At 40.9% G+C, this 18,515-nt stretch overlaps 1 protein-coding gene across 1 annotated transcript in view; it reads right to left on the reverse strand.

The window, feature by feature from the left end:
* The window catches only part of LOC120017945 (regulator of G-protein signaling 7-like), a 35,111-nt gene extending 24,417 nt beyond the window's left edge, over window positions 1-10,694 (reverse strand). The window contains exon 1 of the mRNA XM_038960904.1: window positions 10,625-10,694. The gene's annotated coding sequence lies outside the window, so the exon portion shown is untranslated. The remainder of the gene's footprint in view (window positions 1-10,624) is intronic.
* Between the last annotated feature and the right edge of the window lie 7,821 nt (window positions 10,695-18,515).

Consider the following 18,515-nt stretch of genomic DNA (forward strand, 5'->3'; position numbering starts at 1 on the left):
TCATACCTCCACTCTGTCATATTCAGCCCCCCTTCTAGATATAGATGGCAGGCACCCCCTGAAGGCCTCCCTTCACAGCAACATTACCATAATGTTATTCTTACAGTGGTCATTTGCAAAAATGCTGTGGCTGAGTACCTGAAACTGCCATGTCTCAGTTACCATTACCTAAGCATTGGATCTTTGTACAATAGTCTAAAATAGAGGTACTTACTGAGAAATGGTGTTCAATCATCAGATATGTCCAATGGCGGTCAGTGCAGTTTAAGATGAGGGAGGACGGCCTTATTTCTATTACAGCTTATTGGATGACTCTCATTCATATTCCATTCACCCAGTTCAATGTAACAGCGATAGGTTTAGACTACTACATGATACTTTAATTTTCCCTATACCCATCATGAGGTTGCTACAACCTAGCCTATGAATGAAAGTTTACAACGCAGGTGCACACAGGTCGAGAGACAAATTTGAGGTGACAGACAGTGACATTCAATACCGCCTTGCACACTTTTGCCTGCATCTAGCTGATATAGGGTGTAATCATGAGTCCAACAGTTGCAAACAAGAGTTTCTACTGGACAAATGTATACCCGTTTTGTTCCATTTGCTTCCGTTTAGATACATTTATCAACAGAATCGGCGGAATGAATACACCCCTGCTCATACATAGACAGAGTTCACTCTCATAACAGCCACGTTGTATTCCTTCTCTTCCCTTCGCTTGTGGACTTCAATGCACAACACCTCAGCTGTATGTGATCAGGTGAAAAAACCTGTACAAGCCAAACCTCTACACAGCCTACATTGTTGTCACCATATTAGCTAAAGTAACGTCATAGTCAGCAGAGCTAATAGAACTAACGCGTTAGTAAAACCGCTACAATCATACAGTAGCGTTAGTGTACAGTCAGTAAGCAGTTACACCAGCGGGCCCCGGTGGCAATAAATTAGTCAAACCAAAAGCTTACCTTGACTTGGAAGAGTTCCAGTGTTGTGTTGGATAGTCATAGCCAGCTAGCTAACAGCATCCCCTCTGTTTGAGCAGGGTGTTACAGTAGGATAAACTAGCTAGCTGCACTTTTTAAATGTTTTACCATTTTAATTTGTATGAAATTCACTGAGGAAGATTGTCCTACCCTTCCTCCTCTGAGGAGCCTCCACTGAAGGCGATGATTTCATTTTAAGTCACAATGGACTGTTTTGTTGTCCTAAGTATTTGATGACAATAACACATAATTGCAATTGCTGGACACAGTAGCACAGCAACCTAGGATGTACCAACGTCTCAACTGAAATAGAATATGGAACAGAGTAGAGCAGACTCCTCTGTAATCAATAATAGCAAATACAACTGCATCAAATATAGATGTGTAAACACACAAGGCCTTATTAAAATCAATTCACCAGGGCAACCAAGACATGCACGTCACAACTATTTTGAGAAAATGGAGAATCTTACAAAAATAGCTTGCCTTATTTCAAGTACCCTGAAGCCAAAACCTATTGAGTAATTGGCTTGTAATAGACTGAAAGAACACAGGTATAGAGTATAAAGAGTATGGGGTTACAGAGATGCCTATCTACCGTGTATGTCCTCCCTCCTCAACGGATGCAACTGCTGCCAGACAGACAGAGGATCGAACGCCGTGCTGAACAGCTCTCATCAGATCATTCTGAGCAAGTCTCTAACAAAGCACTGTCACTATGACAACAGAGATCCTTAGGTAAAAGACAGCTGCTACCAGTATTCGCAATGCCAATAGATTATCCATACAGTAGCTAAATGACAGCAGGCACATTGAGAAATGAAACTTCCTGACACCTTTTTAGAACTTAGTTACATGATTCACTGAGCTAATCGGCAGTATAACAGAGTGATGATCGATACTTCACACTGTCTCTCCCTCCCACTGAAAATGTTTTCCTGAGTACATATCATGAAGAAGAAGAGTGTTTCTCTCTTGTACTGAATGCCTAGAACTACATCTTGCTGCCTTTCTACAGCGAATTGCCTGTTTTCTGAACACAAGTATGTAAATATGAAATGACTAACAAAAGCTTCAAATATAATAAAGGCTACCATTTTGCTATTCCAACTACAGATGTAAAATATTAATTTGATCACTCTTTTGTTGCTTAGAAATGAAAACTTGTTGTATTTGAGTTTTAAAAAGGCTTCTAAAGTTTGTAATTTCCACTTTGAAATTTCAGACTTGATTTGCCCTAATGAAAAATATATCAACCCCTACAAAAATGCCCCTTAGTTATAATCCACATAATAATTTACATTTCCTGTTGTTACAGTATCATTTCCCTGTTGTAGCAAACTGGCTCAAATGAAGATCCTACATCTGTAGTGTATAATGTGTCTCAGAATTTTCAGGGAGCGCCAATGAGCATTTGAGACAAAAGAACAAACATTCACTTTTTAATGAAGCACTAGACTTTTTACTCTGCTTCATACATCTACTCACTTGAACTGCTCGCTACCAGGAAAAGAGAGAAAAAGGAAAGAGTAGGTTTCTTTTACAGCATCACCAGCATGGAAGTGGGACAATCATCCATCACGGAGGAGAATAATGGAGGAGCTTTTCATTTCCTTACTGTGGGCCTGCTGCTCCTGTAGGGCTTTACAGAAGCTTCATGAATTGCCCGTTTAACGACAATTGCCTATTGTGGCAGGTTTGTGTTATCTAGTAAACATTTGCGTTTTATACTGTAGCACCATGATTGCAGATTTTGAATGAAAGCTGTGCATTAGGATTCTGTGTATTATGGGGCTTTAAGAACTGCTTATCCTGAGGGGAATGGAATTATCCAGCTAGTGTTATCTGAGGAGGACACAAGTGTAGATTTTTACACAGTTATAGTTACCCTACACACTTCTATCACAGTGTTCTAGAAAGGCAACACTGTTGCATGTCACACATATAGTACAATAAATACACCACACATTATGGAGCATACAGGCAGATTTAATGCAGATTTGACTGAGAGTTGGTCATGGACACTTCCTCTTTCCATTCCATTTTGAAATCATCCACTACACTTAGAAACAGAGAATTGCTCACAGTCCTCGGGCATGATTTGTGACGTTTTGAGTTAAAACACAGTTATGTCGACAAGCAAATAAGAAACACAGTGTTGAACAGTGTGATGCGTTTGCATAATATGGACTCATTCCAAAAACACAATGTTCTCATCGTGCCTTAGGCAAAAACGGAACATAGGCTTGTTTGAGATCCTCATTCAAATGTACATGCCATATATGAACAGATCTAGAGAATAGAGTCAAATATGAATAGATCAAATCTCTGACTTGGTGGCTTTATCAGCTAAATCCATCCAAGACTGGTCCCTTGTTAATAAAAAAATTTCCATTCAAGCTCATATAGTGTAAATTATATGGCAAAATAAATTATTAATTTACTAGCCAATGTGTGCTGACCTAAGATATTAAAATGGTCTTTATTCATAAGATACCTTTCTAGATTCAATTCCCCACGTTTTAGTAACCATTTTCATCTCATTTCAACAGGATAATTAACTTGCAAACATATCAGGCTTAAAACTCATCCTTCTCACAGAGAAGCGTCAAACATAGTGATATGAGCTTACTGTTTGAGAGAGAAGCATCATCAAAAACCCCAAATGATAAATTATTGAAAAATAGAAAACCAATCAACTACTTTGATCATCATATTTGCATACCCTGCATGTGTCACAATAATATTCTGTATGTCTATCAATCGACCGATGAGCTTCTTTCAGCATATTCCATAATGCCACTCAGTGTCCAATTTTTCAAAATATGAAGTGAATAGAAATATATGACATGTCATAACGTCCCAATGCTATAACGGACATCTTCAGATTTAATATCAATTACATTTTACACATGAAGCTGTCATCATAAAATGTCCGTTATATTCACTCTGCATGGCCCATAGCCTACTGTTTCATCATCTAACCTGGGTATTCTGAGTGAAGTATCTGGTTACACAGATATTGATATTGCTCTGCCTCTGCAGCTAATAAAGATAAAAAAGCAATGATGCCAAGTTTCAAAAATACACTACTGCCTCTCCAAGAAAACCTCCCCCACCCACCCCCCAATCCCCCTCCCCCATAAACTGGCACAGTGGAATATTAACACATGGCAGACAGACATTCAAATGGCCATTACCTTCAGGACAGGAGGGAGAAGTTATTGACCTCCTAGAGCCAAGGTTAGTGCAAGAATGACGTGAATTTTAAGTACCACTCTCTGTCTATGTCTCTTTGTTACTAAGGCAACATCGGAAGACGTAGTACTGCAACGACATCACAGTTTGCCAGTTGTTAACAGGAGACGGAGGGAGTGGGAGGATACTTAGGTCCTGTGAAGGAGAGCCCCTGTACCAGGAAAACTGTGAGGAGAAGGGAGTTTGGTTTTGTAACTGGAACTGTAAACACATGACTGGCAGTATTTGGTTCTCTCTCTTCCTCCCTTTCGTAGGTACTAGTAAACCTGGAGCACAGTCATGCTGAAGAGGCTGCATTCTGGCTCACAGCATGACGGGGCTAGAGAACATGAAGAGCAGATGCCTGAGTACAAATGGTGCCCGGATAAGAGACGCTCAGCCATGCAAATGAGAGGCTCACTTCCAGAGGCTTCTGTTTTGTCACACCAATTCAGGGAACTATCCATTTGTAGAAGAGTTATGCCACAACAGACATGAGGAAGAACAAGCAACATTCGCCCACATCAGTAAACGATATCATTATCATAACGTCATTGTCATTGTATTTTCCCTTTGAAGACACTGTAATGGACCATAAAATGAATAGTACATTCTAACCCAGTGGGCACAGCAATTCATCTAACCCAGTGGGCACAGCAATTCATCTAACCCAGTGGGCACAGCAATTCAAATCTTCTTTTCTTCTTTTGTCTCTTTTTGTAACTCTCCCTCATTCGACACAGCGTTTCCCCTCTGGCCCCTAAAAAGTGCTATTTGAATTGACAACATGAACTTACACAACATCCTGAAGTGGACAGAAAATGAGCGAAAGAGCGACATGTCTGAACGTTCTACCCCAGTTCACAGTTAATAATATACAGGTGTGATTTCTAAGAGGGTTTTGACGATAGCGTTCTCACTCTGTATTCAATTTAGATTGTGTTCCAGATGGTTGCCGACGGAGACACCAACGTTCCTATTCTGCTTCGAAGAATTATTTTGGCAGCTTTACACACAGCTCAGATGCTCATACATACCCCACAAGCCATGCCACCATGGGTTTCTTCACAGTCCCCAAGTCTAGAACAGACTCTGGGAATTGCACAGTACTACATAGAGCCATGACTACATGGAACTCAAGCGAGCAGTAAAATCAGATTTTGCACACGCACACATTGTAATGTTGTTGTATTGTAGTATTATGCATTTGATATCGTACGTTTGTAATAAGAGAGTAATAATGTAATGAAGTAGTGTATGATGTATTGTTTTATTGATGATGTGGGCTATTGTGTTTTTGTTGTGATATAATTGTTTTAATCCTGTTTGTACCCCAGGAAGAGTGCCTTGGCAGCAGCTAATAGGGATCCTAATAAATACAAATAAAAAAATATACCAAGGCCTGTACTCTTCTACAGTCAATCACCCATCGCTTTGAATTTTCAAACCAGTGAATTTTCATCAAAGGCAAGCGTTTGGAACATGCTGCCCCCATTTCTCCTACGTGTGAGTTTTCAGGGAGAGAGAGAGAGAGAGAGAGAGAGAGAGAGAGAGAGAGAGAGAGAGAGAGAGAGAGAGAGGATTGTGACTCCCTGGGGCTACTGTACCAGGCTCACAGGATGTGGTTGATCGAAGCTGGAGTCCAGAGGGAATAAGCCAAATGTCAGGATACCTACAGGGGAATGTTGAATTCTCTCTCCCCCCTCACCCCTCCCCAGGGAGAATCCTGCCATTCCCTATCCCTGTATTGGAAGCTGAGCTGTGAATCATGGATGTGAGGTAGGCCTGCTGCCTGGAAAAACGGCAGCATTTATCCTCGTTTGACATTTTGTCTGATTAACAGGCGAGATATTCCTGGCAGGAGTTTTATGCCAGGTCGCTTTCTCATTTCTTTGCTGGTTTCTTTACCCCCCACCATTATAATACACCTCCCTGTATTTCTATCTCAGATAGACATGAAAACATGAAATGACCCCGGGATTCGACAGAACATCGCTCAGAGATGCACAAATACAATACAACATTCAAAATGGGTGAATATTTCCATTAAAGGGCACTTCATTGAATATAACAGGCTAATTGGTGCATAATTTGAAGAGTTAATTTCCAAAACGCTACATCCACCAATTTTTCATATTTGTGTTTTTTCACCAGAAATGATTGCTTATGGGTGGGTACCTTCATGTGTGTGTGTAGAATATTACTGTTTTCAGATTTTTTATTAATCTATTTTAGTTGTGTATAAAAAGGTGTTTTTTTTTACAAAACTATATTTCCATAGATTTTTTTAATTATTTGTCATTTTTATTTATTGTTTTTACTTAATTTGTTTTGTATATATATATTTTTTTTTTGATTATACCCCTTTTTCTCCCCAATTTCGTGGTATCCTCAATTTGCTGATCCTCAACACTGAGGATGCATTCTCAGCCCTCTCCTGTACTCCCTGTTCACCCACGACTGCGTGGCCATGCACGCCTCCAACTCAATCATCAAGTTTGCAGACGACACTACAGTGGTAGGCTTGATTACTAACAACGACGAGACGGCCTACAGGGAGGAGGTGAGGGCCCTCGGAGTGTGGTGTCAGGAAAATAACCTCTCACTCAACGTCAGCAAAACAAAGGAGATAATCGTGGACTTCAGGAAACAGCAGAGGGAACACCCCCCTATCCACATCGACGGGACAGTAGTGGAGAAGATGGAAAGTTCTAAGTTCCTCAGCGTACACATCAAGGACAAACTGAAATGGTCCACCCACACAGACAGCGTGGGGAAGAAGGTCCTCAAAAACTTCTACAGATGCAAAATCAAGAGTATCTTGTCGGGCTGTATCACCGCCTGGTACGGCAACTGCACCGCCCTCAACTGCAAGGCTCTCTAGAGGGTGGTGCGGTCTGCACAACGCATCATTGGGGGCAAACTACCTGCCCTCCAGGACACCTACAGCACCCGATGCCACAGGAAGGCCAAAAAGATCATCAAGGACAACAACCACCTGAGCCACTGCCTATTCACCCCACTATCATCCAGAAGGCGAGGTCAGTACAGGTGCATCAAAGCTGGGACCGAGAGACTTAAAAACAGCTTCTATCTCAAGGCCATCAGACTGTTATACAGCCATCACTAACATAGAGAGGCTGCTGCCAACATACAGACTCAAATCACTGGCCACTTTAATAAATGAATTAAATAATGGTATCACTAGTCACTATAAATAATGCCACTTTAATAATGTTTACATATCCTACATTACTCATCTCATATGTATATACTGTATTTTATACCATCTATTGCATCTTGCCTATGCCGCACGGCCATCGCGCATCCATATATTTATATGTACATATTCTTATTCCATCCCCTTACATTGTGTGTATACGTTAGTCGTTGTGAATTTTAAGATTACTTGTTAGATATTACTGCATTGCTGGACTGGAAGCACAAGCATTTCGCTACACTCACATTAACATTGCTAATCATGTGTATGTGACCAATAAAAATGTATTTGATGTGTTACAGTCCTGTCCCATCGCTGCAACTCCCGTATGGACTCGGGAGAGGCGAAGGTCGAGAGCCGTGCGTCCACTGAAACCCAACCCAGCACTGCTTCTTGACACAACGCCCGCTTAACCCGGAAGCCAGCTGCACCAATGTGTCGGAGGAAGCACCATACACCTGGCGATAGAGTCAGCGTGCATCGCGCCCGGCTTGCCACAGGAGTCGCTAGTGCGCGATGGGACAGGAACGTCCCTGCCGGCCAAAACCTGCCCTAACTCGGACGACGCTGGGCCAATTGTGCGCCGCCCCATGGGTCTCCCGGTCGCGGCCGGCTGCGACAGAGTCTGGACTCGAACCAGGTTCACTAGTGGCACAGCTAGCACTGCGAAGCAGTGCATTAGACCACTGCACCACTCAGGAGATATATCCATTGTTTAGCTGGAATGAAATGTTCGTATCCTGTATATTTGACTGTGATATGTGGTTGTCTGTCCTAGCTATCTTAAGATCAATGCACTAACTGCAAATTACTAAAATGTCAAATGTAAATGTTTTACATACAGTACAGATCTCATATTACTCTATTGATTCATTTTTTTAAAACATGTTTTTAAATATTAATGTCACAAATTTATAATTTGAACAGTTCTTTATGAAAAATGTAGTTATTTAGCGGATATATAGCATTTTGCAAACAATTATGATTATTTGTCTCTGAAATTAAACCATCAAGTGATAGATTTCAAACAAATACATGTCTGTCACTGAACCACCCGCTGCCATTGTTAGATACTGAAAAAACACACCAATCTCTTTCATACATTCTTTAAACAATAAAAGCTAATTTACCAACATTTCTGAAAATGGATATATAGCGTTTTGGAAATAAACTCTTAATTTCTACTTAAAATATCAAAGGGACACAAAAGGCCCTCATTTGGTGGAACGACCCTGATACTGCTGTTTCAGTTACTCTCCCAATAATCCATTTTGATGTTTATAATGCTGGCTTTGCAGCCATTGATCCATTGTAACTGTTTCTATTGCTAAGTCTGCCTTTACAACCACTGCCGGTATGTCCAATGCTGTCTCTGTTGTATCTGTATGTTCCCGGTTGTTCTTTCTGTTTCTATTCCTTTGCTGTCTCTAAGGTGTCTGTTGATGGGTCTATGGTTTCTAATGCTGAGTCTAGGCTCTCTGTTGTTGTTTCTGCTGTTTGGACGGCTGTCTCTCTGGCTGATAGTGGGATAGAGATCCTGGGGCAAGGCCTCTCTCTCTCGCTGTGTCTCTCAGTGGGCGGACGGTGGGCGAAATGACTAAGCCAAGGTTGGTCGTGTGCTGGAACAAATTCCACTGAGAGCGTATAACGCTGCCCACCTACTGTGGTTTCATCACTCAAACAGCCTGCTGAAAATTAATAAATAAAGTAAAAAATAAAAGATGCATAATCATTTTCTGCAGTGTCTAACTGAGCTGGCTGAGCTGCACTGTTGACAATTCAGCCACAGGAGATACTGATGATAAAGAAATCAGAGACTAAAACTACATGACATGACCATGACCATGTTTATGAGGGTATTCACAAAACAAATACATACAGTTAACCCTGGTCTGTAAATGTATTTTCTATTATTGTTACTACTGTATGCTTTCATCTATCTTGTATTCTATGAGCGCGCAATCTATTAATCAAATCCAGTTTTATAATGATGTGATGTAGCAGCGTCCATATACACCAACCACAGTGCATCCTGGGGGTTAGCATCTGCTGATTAGCTATGACACAGCGGGGGGAGTCAACCCAGTTTAAAGATTCAGAGATGGATGCATTTTAACAGTTACTGATCATGTGAAACAAGGAAATGTACCACAGCAGTAAGTTTTAATAAGTATGGCTCCACCCAAATTGGGGCAAGTACTGTACGTAACTACAGTGTAAATAGTCTGGGTACACATCTAGAGCTTGGGACTATAAGGTTCTATCTGCAAAAAGATGATTCTGAGATAATTGGCTTTAACGTTCTGAACCCTCATTGATTTGAATGGTGTCAGCAATTTTTATCTTGTATTCTTTTGAACTTAACAACATGAATTGGGGTATATCGGTAGAGAACATTGAACAGAACAAGGCTTGGTCAATAACTCATTTTTTACATGAATGCAGATAGAACCTTATAGTCCCAAGTCCTCAACATGTGAAGAGTCTCATCTGTGGACAAAAAAGACAAGGAAGGAGAAGGAGGGAGGTTGTGAAGGAAAACACAGATGCATTTGGGAGTGGAGGGAGAGGGGGGATGGCTTCTATTTTTAGGTCCTGATAACATAAGAGAGAGAGAGAGAGAGAGAGAGAGAGAGAGAGAGAGAGAGAGAGAGAGAGAGAGAGAGAGAGAGAGCGAGAGAGAGAGAGAGAGAGAAGAGCATCTCTAGCCCAGCCAAGCCCCTCATTTGCACGTGCAACAGACGCTCGGGAACGCTCTGTCTCCCAAATACCAATGAGTTGGAAGCAGCTGGATCCTAACGGGCATTCCAGGCCACATCCCTGTCTCTGGAGCAGAGAGGGACTGAGAGTCAGATGGGACAGACACACAGCCAATAACCTTAGACTGACAGGCAAAATAATGCTAAAATTGTATAGAGATTATAAGCGTTTTGATACACACTATTGATACATCTATACTGAACATTCACATACTTGCTAGAGGGCTTGTGATGGTCTGTTGGAGAGCAGGTTGCATCAATAACATCCTTCCAGTTATTCATTTGACACACTCATGAAAGGACAAAGGAGAAGCAAGATAGCTGAAAGAATCCAAATCAATCTACAAATGCGGTATCTTAATTAAGATCCTCAAATTAAGATCCTACATTTGTAAAGTAAGGCACAAAAAATAGCTTACCGTCTCCTAATGCACTGCTTAAGAATCAACCTTGTTTTTACTCTGCAAGGTTTGCATGCTTCCATCAGCTCCCGCTGGCACTGTACTGAGAGGATAATACATGATCTACCGGTTATGTCTGGCACAGGGGGAAATACATATGTAGGATCTTAATTTGAGCCAGTTTGCTACAGCAGAAAAATTATTCTGCACCAACAGGAAATGTGAATTATGTGGATTATATTTAATTAACATTTTTGTAGAGGTTGATACATTTTTCGTAAGGGAAAATCAAGCCTTTTTAAACCTCAAATACACTTTGATGTTTAGAAAGTTCTCCTGCAACAGGGTGATCAAATTAAGATCCTACATCTGTATAGGCTTTGTAAAGTCTGGGGCCTCTGTAGAGGCTTAACAAGAAGATGGAGAAGCCTGTTAGCCACGTCCAACAGGAGGACACAAAGTCGACCTGAGACACACAGGAAGGCCAGACATTGCAGGAAAGTTCTCTTGCAACAGGGTGATCAAATTAAGATCCTACATCTGTATGAGTCCTTGCCTTATGTGCAATAGTGGAAAAACACCAAGACAGAAATGCCTACGCAATCCAGCAATCCAACATCAAACTCACTATTTCCTTGTGAAATATATTTTCATCCCTTTTGAACTAGAGGTTGTATGTTTTCATATACACCCACATGAAAACATACTACAGTATACTATAAAACACTACAGTACTTACTTAATAACTCATACTGTTGAATACTATACTACTATACTATTGTTTAACTTGGGTAGTATAGACCCAGACAGAGGATTGTACATCTGATTTATATGGCATTGTACAAGGCAGCTCGGTAAGACATGGCCCCTTGTCTCAAACTGAACGATTGCTGACAGGGTTCTGTCTTTCTCTTCTCCTCTATCTTGGAGAACTGTTTAATTGGTTGTTCATCAGCTTGGTTACAGCTTGGCTGTTATTTTTAAGTGTTTATGTGGGAAACTGGGAAATCATTGCATGCACTTCTGGGCGCAGGCAAGCACACACACACATACACACATACTGTAAACACACACACACAAACCCTGACACATTCCTCACACCCTCAGCTAGCCAGAGATCTGTTGGACACCCTGTTGAAGTGTTGGAGATAATAGCGTTTGACTGAGTGCTGGTTGTCATGGGAATGCAACCATCAGTAATCCCAGTGGAGCGTGGGGCTGAGTGAAAAAGCACAACTTTTCCAGACACTGTTATTGTCCACAGGAATGTCACTTTCCAATTAGTAGATAACCAAAGCAGGGAGACTGAAACATTCTGTGAGAAAAATAATGACAAGAAGAATGACTTGCGTTTTCCTATGGCGGGTACATCTTGAAAACATCCTGGAGCATTTCTGCAACTGTTTAACCATCCTGAATGTAGTCTCTTTCATAGCTTCAGGAGAATTTCCAGGGATTTGGACAGAGTTGCACACTACCAATTAATTTAACTAGGGAGGCTTTAATTAATTGCACCATGTTAAATTAATGAAAAATAATTTTGATACCAATTATAATGGTTAATTTTTAACAGAGATGGAAGATTCATTTATCAAATGAATACATAGACTGGATAATGAAAATCCCAATATAAATACAAGTTTATCAAAGTAGCTGGCTTTTGTAGTAGTAGTAAAGTAGTTGCCTTTTGTAATACTAATATTGTCATCATTATCAATATCAAAATCATGGTACATATAAGGCAGGAAAACACACAAATACTATTACAGCAAGACATTCTATGGGTGAACAGAGACAACGCAGAGGCACAGAGAGCCAAGATGGAGACTGGTGAGGTGAGCTAGGGCTGTGGCTGCCAAGCTGAACTAATGGCATGAAGCAGTGAGCTGGGTTGCAGGTGGAGACAACTCGATGAGCTGTGACCGCTGGTCCATGACTAATGTGACTCCATATTGAGGTCACAAATAAGCACTGAAATATGTATGGTAATTAGTAATGTAATTATCATAGGCATGATGCAATACAGTATTTATTTTCATTTGACTGTTAGTTATTACAAACCTTGTTTGGTTGGAGGACTGACTTGTTCCAAAAATACATCATCATAGAACAGAATCAAGACAATCCCGTCGAATAACAGAGAGTTTTGATGTGACTGCAACATAACATGCTTATTTAGAGTGTTCCTACCAAAAAAGCTGTGAATCACGGGTGAATCAACATTTCATATGGGAGGAAAAATAATTATGCTACGCAGCACCTCAATGCATTCTCTCTCTCGTTCTCTCTTTCGCACTCTTTCTCTGTCTCGCTCCCTCTTTGTCTCTCTCTCACTCTGGACTTCAAAGGAGAGAGAGAGAGGGATGGTTTGCTGGCAGGACTCCATACTGGGTTGGGGGGGTAGAGAGAGAGTGAAAGAGAGAGTGGAAGAGAGAGAGAGAGAGGGAGAGAGAAAGGAGAGAAAGCAGAGAGAAGAGATGAGGTGGTAGCAGACAGAGGAGAGCGAGTGAAATAAATAAAAGGAAGAACATTGCGAGAGAGAAGAAGCAGGATAGACACACCGACACATCTGAGATCTAAGGGGAAAGCAGAGAGACACAGTTAAGCCAATCCGTCAGTTTTTCTCCCTGCAGTCGTTAAGAGCTGACCATCTCTGAGCTCATTAAGCTCATCAGTGGTGTGGCCAGACCCTGCTAATCTGCCATTAGATGGAGAGTTGTAATTAAATGAATCAGACAGACAGACAAGGCCTACGAGACCCTGAGTCAGCTATTCCTTTAATACCTAGACGTCCTCAGCCCCTTGTATAATACAGAAGAAAATACAGTTTAGTATGACTATAGTGCTAGCCAACAACGGTTAGGCTTTTCACAGGAGAGAGAGGAGAGATGGCCAAATGTGTGGACACTCCCACTGCCATACCATGCCAGCAAGGGAAGTAATCTAGATGTACAGGCCATTCTGTATTTGGTGCGTCAGTAATATGCAACAGTCTGCCAAGGAATAACGATACATATTTAACCAATACTTTCATCATCTACTGATAGTGGTCTGTAATGTCCTACTTTTGGAGTAACATTTGGCATAGACTATAAAGACAAACTCGAGCTGTTCCATTTTCATAGACAGCAGGAGATATAATTTCTGGGATTGATGTCATACAGACATAGCATCTTCATTTGAGCCAGTTTTCTACAGCATAAAAATAATCCTGCAGCAACAGGATATGTGAACTATTATGTGGATTATAATTCATGGTCATTTTTGTAGGGGTTGATACATTTTTCACAAGGGAAAATCAAGTCTGAAATTTCAAAGTGGAAATTACAAACTTCAGAAGCCTTTTTAAACCTCAAATACACTTTGATGTTTAGAAAGTTCTCCAGCAACAGGTTGATCAAATTAAGATCCTACATCTGTATAGGCTTTGTAAAGTCTGGGGCCTCTGTAGAGGCTTAACAAGAGGATGGAGACGCCTGTCAGACACGTCCAACAGGAAGACACAGTCGACCTGAGACACACAGGAAGGCCAGACATTGCAGGAAAGTTCTCTTGCAACAGGGTGATCAAATTAAGATCCTACATCTGTATGAGTCCTTGCCTTATGTGCAATAGTGGAAAAACACCAAGACAGAAATGCCTACGCAATCCAGCAATCCAACATCAAACTCACTATTTCCTTGTGAAATATATTTTCATCCCTTTTGAACTAGAGGTTGTATGTTTTCATATACACCCACATGAAAACATACTACAGTATACTATAAAACACTACAGTACTTACTTAATAACTCATACTGTTGAATACTATACTACTATACTATTGTTTAACTTGGGTAGTATACCTCGATCATGTGTAGTACTTACTATAGAATGGTGTAATATACTGTAAAATACTATAATAAATACTACAGATACTAAAAACCGCAAAAACACTACAGTATACAGTAGACCATATATTGTGTTCCCTACAGGTTATAGAAAAGAGCAGAAGCTCTGAAATATCCGTTCAGACCTCAGTACTATCTACCTACAGGTTATAGAAAATTTGCTCTTTTAGTATTTTGTCCAGGAGGCTTCCTCAAGGCCAAAGCCTCCACTGCTATGGAGATAATAAAACAAAAGATAATAAAACAAAAACACTGTTGTAAATACTACAGTAATGTCCACAAAAACACTACAGTAATTACTATAGTACAGTTGAAGTTAGACGTTTACATACACCTTAACCAAATACATTTAAACTCAGTTTTTCTCAATTCCTGACATTTAATCCTAGTAAACATTCCCTGTCTTAGGTCAGTTAGGATCCCCACTTTATTTTAAGAATGTGAAATGTCAGAATAATAGCTGAGAGAATTATTTTTTCAGCTTTTATTTCTTTCATCACATTCCCAGTGGGTCAGAAGTTTACATACACTCACTTAGTATTTGGTAGCATTGCCTTTTAAATTGTTTAACTTGGGTCAAATGTTTCAGATAGCCTTTCACAAGCTTCCCACAATAAGTTGGGTGCATTTTGGCCCATTCCTCCTGAAAGAGCTGGTGTAACTGAGTCAGGTTTGTAGGCCTCCTTGCTCGCACATGCTTTTTCAGTTCTGCCTACAAATGTTCTATGGGATTCAGGTCAGGGCTTTGTGATGGCCACTCCAATACTTTGACTTTGTTGTCCTTAAGCCATTTTGCCACAACTTTCGAAGTATGCTTGGGGTCATTGTCCATTTGGAAGACCCATTTGCGACCAAGCTTTAACTTCCTGACTGATGTCTTGAGATGTTGCTTCAATATATCCACATCATTTTCCTCCCTCATGATGCCATCTATTTTGTGAAGTGCACCAGTCCCTCCTGCAGCAAAGCACCCCCACAACATGATGCTGCCACCCCCGAGCTTCACGGTTGGGATGGTGTTCTTCGGCTTGCAAGCGTCCCCCTTTTTCATCCAAACATAACGATGGTCATTATGGCCAAACAGTTAAATTTTTGTTTTATCAGACCAGAGGACATTTCTCCAAAAAGTACGATCTTTGTCCCCATGTGCAGTTGCAAACCTGGCTTTGGCTTTTTTATGGCTGATTTGGAGCAGTGGCTTCTTCCTTGCTGAGCGGCCCTTCAGGTTATGTCGATATAGGACTCGTTTTACTGTGGATATAGATACTTTTGTACCTGTTTCATCAGCAGCTTCACAAGGTCCTTTGCTGTTGTTCTGGATTTGATTTGCACTTTTCGCACCAAAGTACGTTCATCTCTAGGAGACAGAACGCGTCTCCATCCTCAGCGGTATGACGGCTGCGTGGTCCCATGGTGTTTATACTTGCGGCATATTGTTTGTACAGATGAACGTGGTACCTTCAGGTGTTTGGAAATTGCCCCCAAGGATGAACCAGACTTGTGGAGGTCTACAATTATTTTCTGAGGTCTTGGCTGATTTCTTTTGATTTTCATATGATGTCAAGCAAAGTGTCACTGAGTTTGAAGGTAGGCCTTGAAATACATCCACAGGTACACCTCCAACTAACTCAAATGATGTCAATTAGCCTATCAGAAGCTTCTAAAGCCATGATATCATTTTCTGGAATTTTCCAAGCTGTTTAAAGGCACAGTCAACTTAGTGTATGTTGACTTCTGACCCACTGGAATTGTGATACTGTGAATTATGAGTGAAATAATCAGTCTGTAAATAATTGTTGGAAAAATTACTTGTGTCAGGCACAAAGTAGATGTCCTAACCGACTTGCCAAAACTATAGTTTGTTAACAAGAAATGTGTGGAGTGGTTGAAAAATTAGTTTTAATGACTCCAACCTAAGTGTATGTACTTTTCCGATTTCAACTGTATATACTAGTTTTTTTTACCACAGTATTTATACTATAGTAAACTATAAATAATACAGTATAGTACAATCATGTACGCAAAACTGCAGTTAATAGTACAGTATTCACTGAAGTGTTTTTGCGGACTTCAGTCCGCAAAAACAGGACATTTATTACTACAGTTAAGTCTGCAAAAGCAATACAGTGAATACTATAGTATTTAACCATAGTATACTATAGCATTTTTTCATGTGGGCAGTAGTCATTTCCGCTGGCCTACATAGCACACAAAGGGCTTCACACAAAGATTCCTCGGATCTGCCAATTAATGAGCCTCTCACTGAATGAATTTGAATGCTGCTTGGGGGAGCTTGGCACTTCACAGCTCTTCACTCCGTTTCATATGATGTACATTTGCAAGGGTCTGAATAGACCTGATACCCAGCTGATGATTCACTGTAATATCTGTAGACGGGATTCGTTTTACACAGCTGTGTTACCATGGCAGAGGCAAAACTATAGGCTTGTTCCTACATAATAACCTGCATGTACACTACAGTATGCTCTCATCAATCAACAAATCAATAATCAATAGTACAATTAATTCACACATGCTGTATATGGTTTGTAAGCACAATAATATAAATGAGACCAATATTAAGTAAGAATAACAATAACGGAATCATACAATAACATTTGCTCAGCTGTGTGTTTAATGGTCATACACATACTCTAGAGAGTGGAGAGAAGAGCTCACCATTCCACTCACTGGCTGCCAAGACATGAAAAACAAAAGCCTGAACTGCCATACACACAACACAAGATCAGGCCGCTTGAAAAACCTTTTCTGCAGATTTGGGCTTCTGGCTAAAGAGACAGAAAAAATGCAAATTTAAAAAAAACACAGTCACTCACACCCTCAAACAGTCTCTCACACCCTCAAACAGTCACTCACACCCTCAAACAGTCTCTCACACCCTCACACCCTCAAACAGTCATTCACACCATCAAACAGGCTCTCACACCTTCAAACTGTCACACCCTCAGTCACTCACACCCTCAAACAGTCATTCACACCGTCAAACAGTCACTCACACCCTCAAACAGTCACTCACACCCTCAAACAGTCACTCACACCTTCAAACAGTCACACCCTCAGTCACTCACACCCTCAAACAGTCACTCACACCCTCAAACAGTCACTCACACCCTCACACCCTCAAACAGCCATTCACACCCTCAAACAGGCTCTCACACCCTCAAACAGTCACACCCTCAGTCACTCACACCCTCAAACAGTCATTCACACCATCAAACAGTCACTCACACCCTCAAACAGTCACTCACAAAGCTGAAGCAGACCTTGGGAAACATTTGAGAGAGACAATTTAACAAATACTGAGATGTAAATACACAAAGTTTTAAAACCTGGTAACTAAAGATCCAGAGGCTTCCCCAGCCATTATATTGAGCTATAAAAGCTTACCTAAAATCCTGGCATGGACGGGCTTATAAAGTGATTAAGTGGGTACTCAAATAATTGACATACAGGTTAAAATAATGGATATGCATGACCAATAATATCAAAGGTGTTTCAAATGTTATGAAAGAGCCCCAACCTTTCATCTGTTGTTCATCCTTTCCAAAGCCATTTTGGTGACAGGCACCCGTTGTGATGTTTCAGATCAATCTAAGCATCTATAAGCATCTAGAGTAGACACATGCATGCACGCACACACGCACACACACACACACACACACACACACACACACACACACACACACACACACACACACACACACACACACACACACACACACACACACACACACGCACACACACACACACGCACACACACACACACACACACCTACTGGAGGAGGATGTTGTTCTATCCTCTGTGTGACTATGAGCGCCTCACCGGGGCTGCTTTTGTTCCACATACAGAACGCAGTAGAGCATTATTCATCATAGCACGTCACCAAGCTCAGAGAACCACACTCACAACAGCGATATAGACAGATGCTTTATACTGTATGTGACTGGAAAGAGTACATTACAGGGAGTAGGCAATGATTGGGTTGTGCCTGAAAACA

This window comes from Salvelinus namaycush, chromosome 22 (genome assembly GCF_016432855.1).
Source record: "Salvelinus namaycush isolate Seneca chromosome 22, SaNama_1.0, whole genome shotgun sequence".
NCBI lineage: Eukaryota > Metazoa > Chordata > Actinopteri > Salmoniformes > Salmonidae > Salvelinus > Salvelinus namaycush.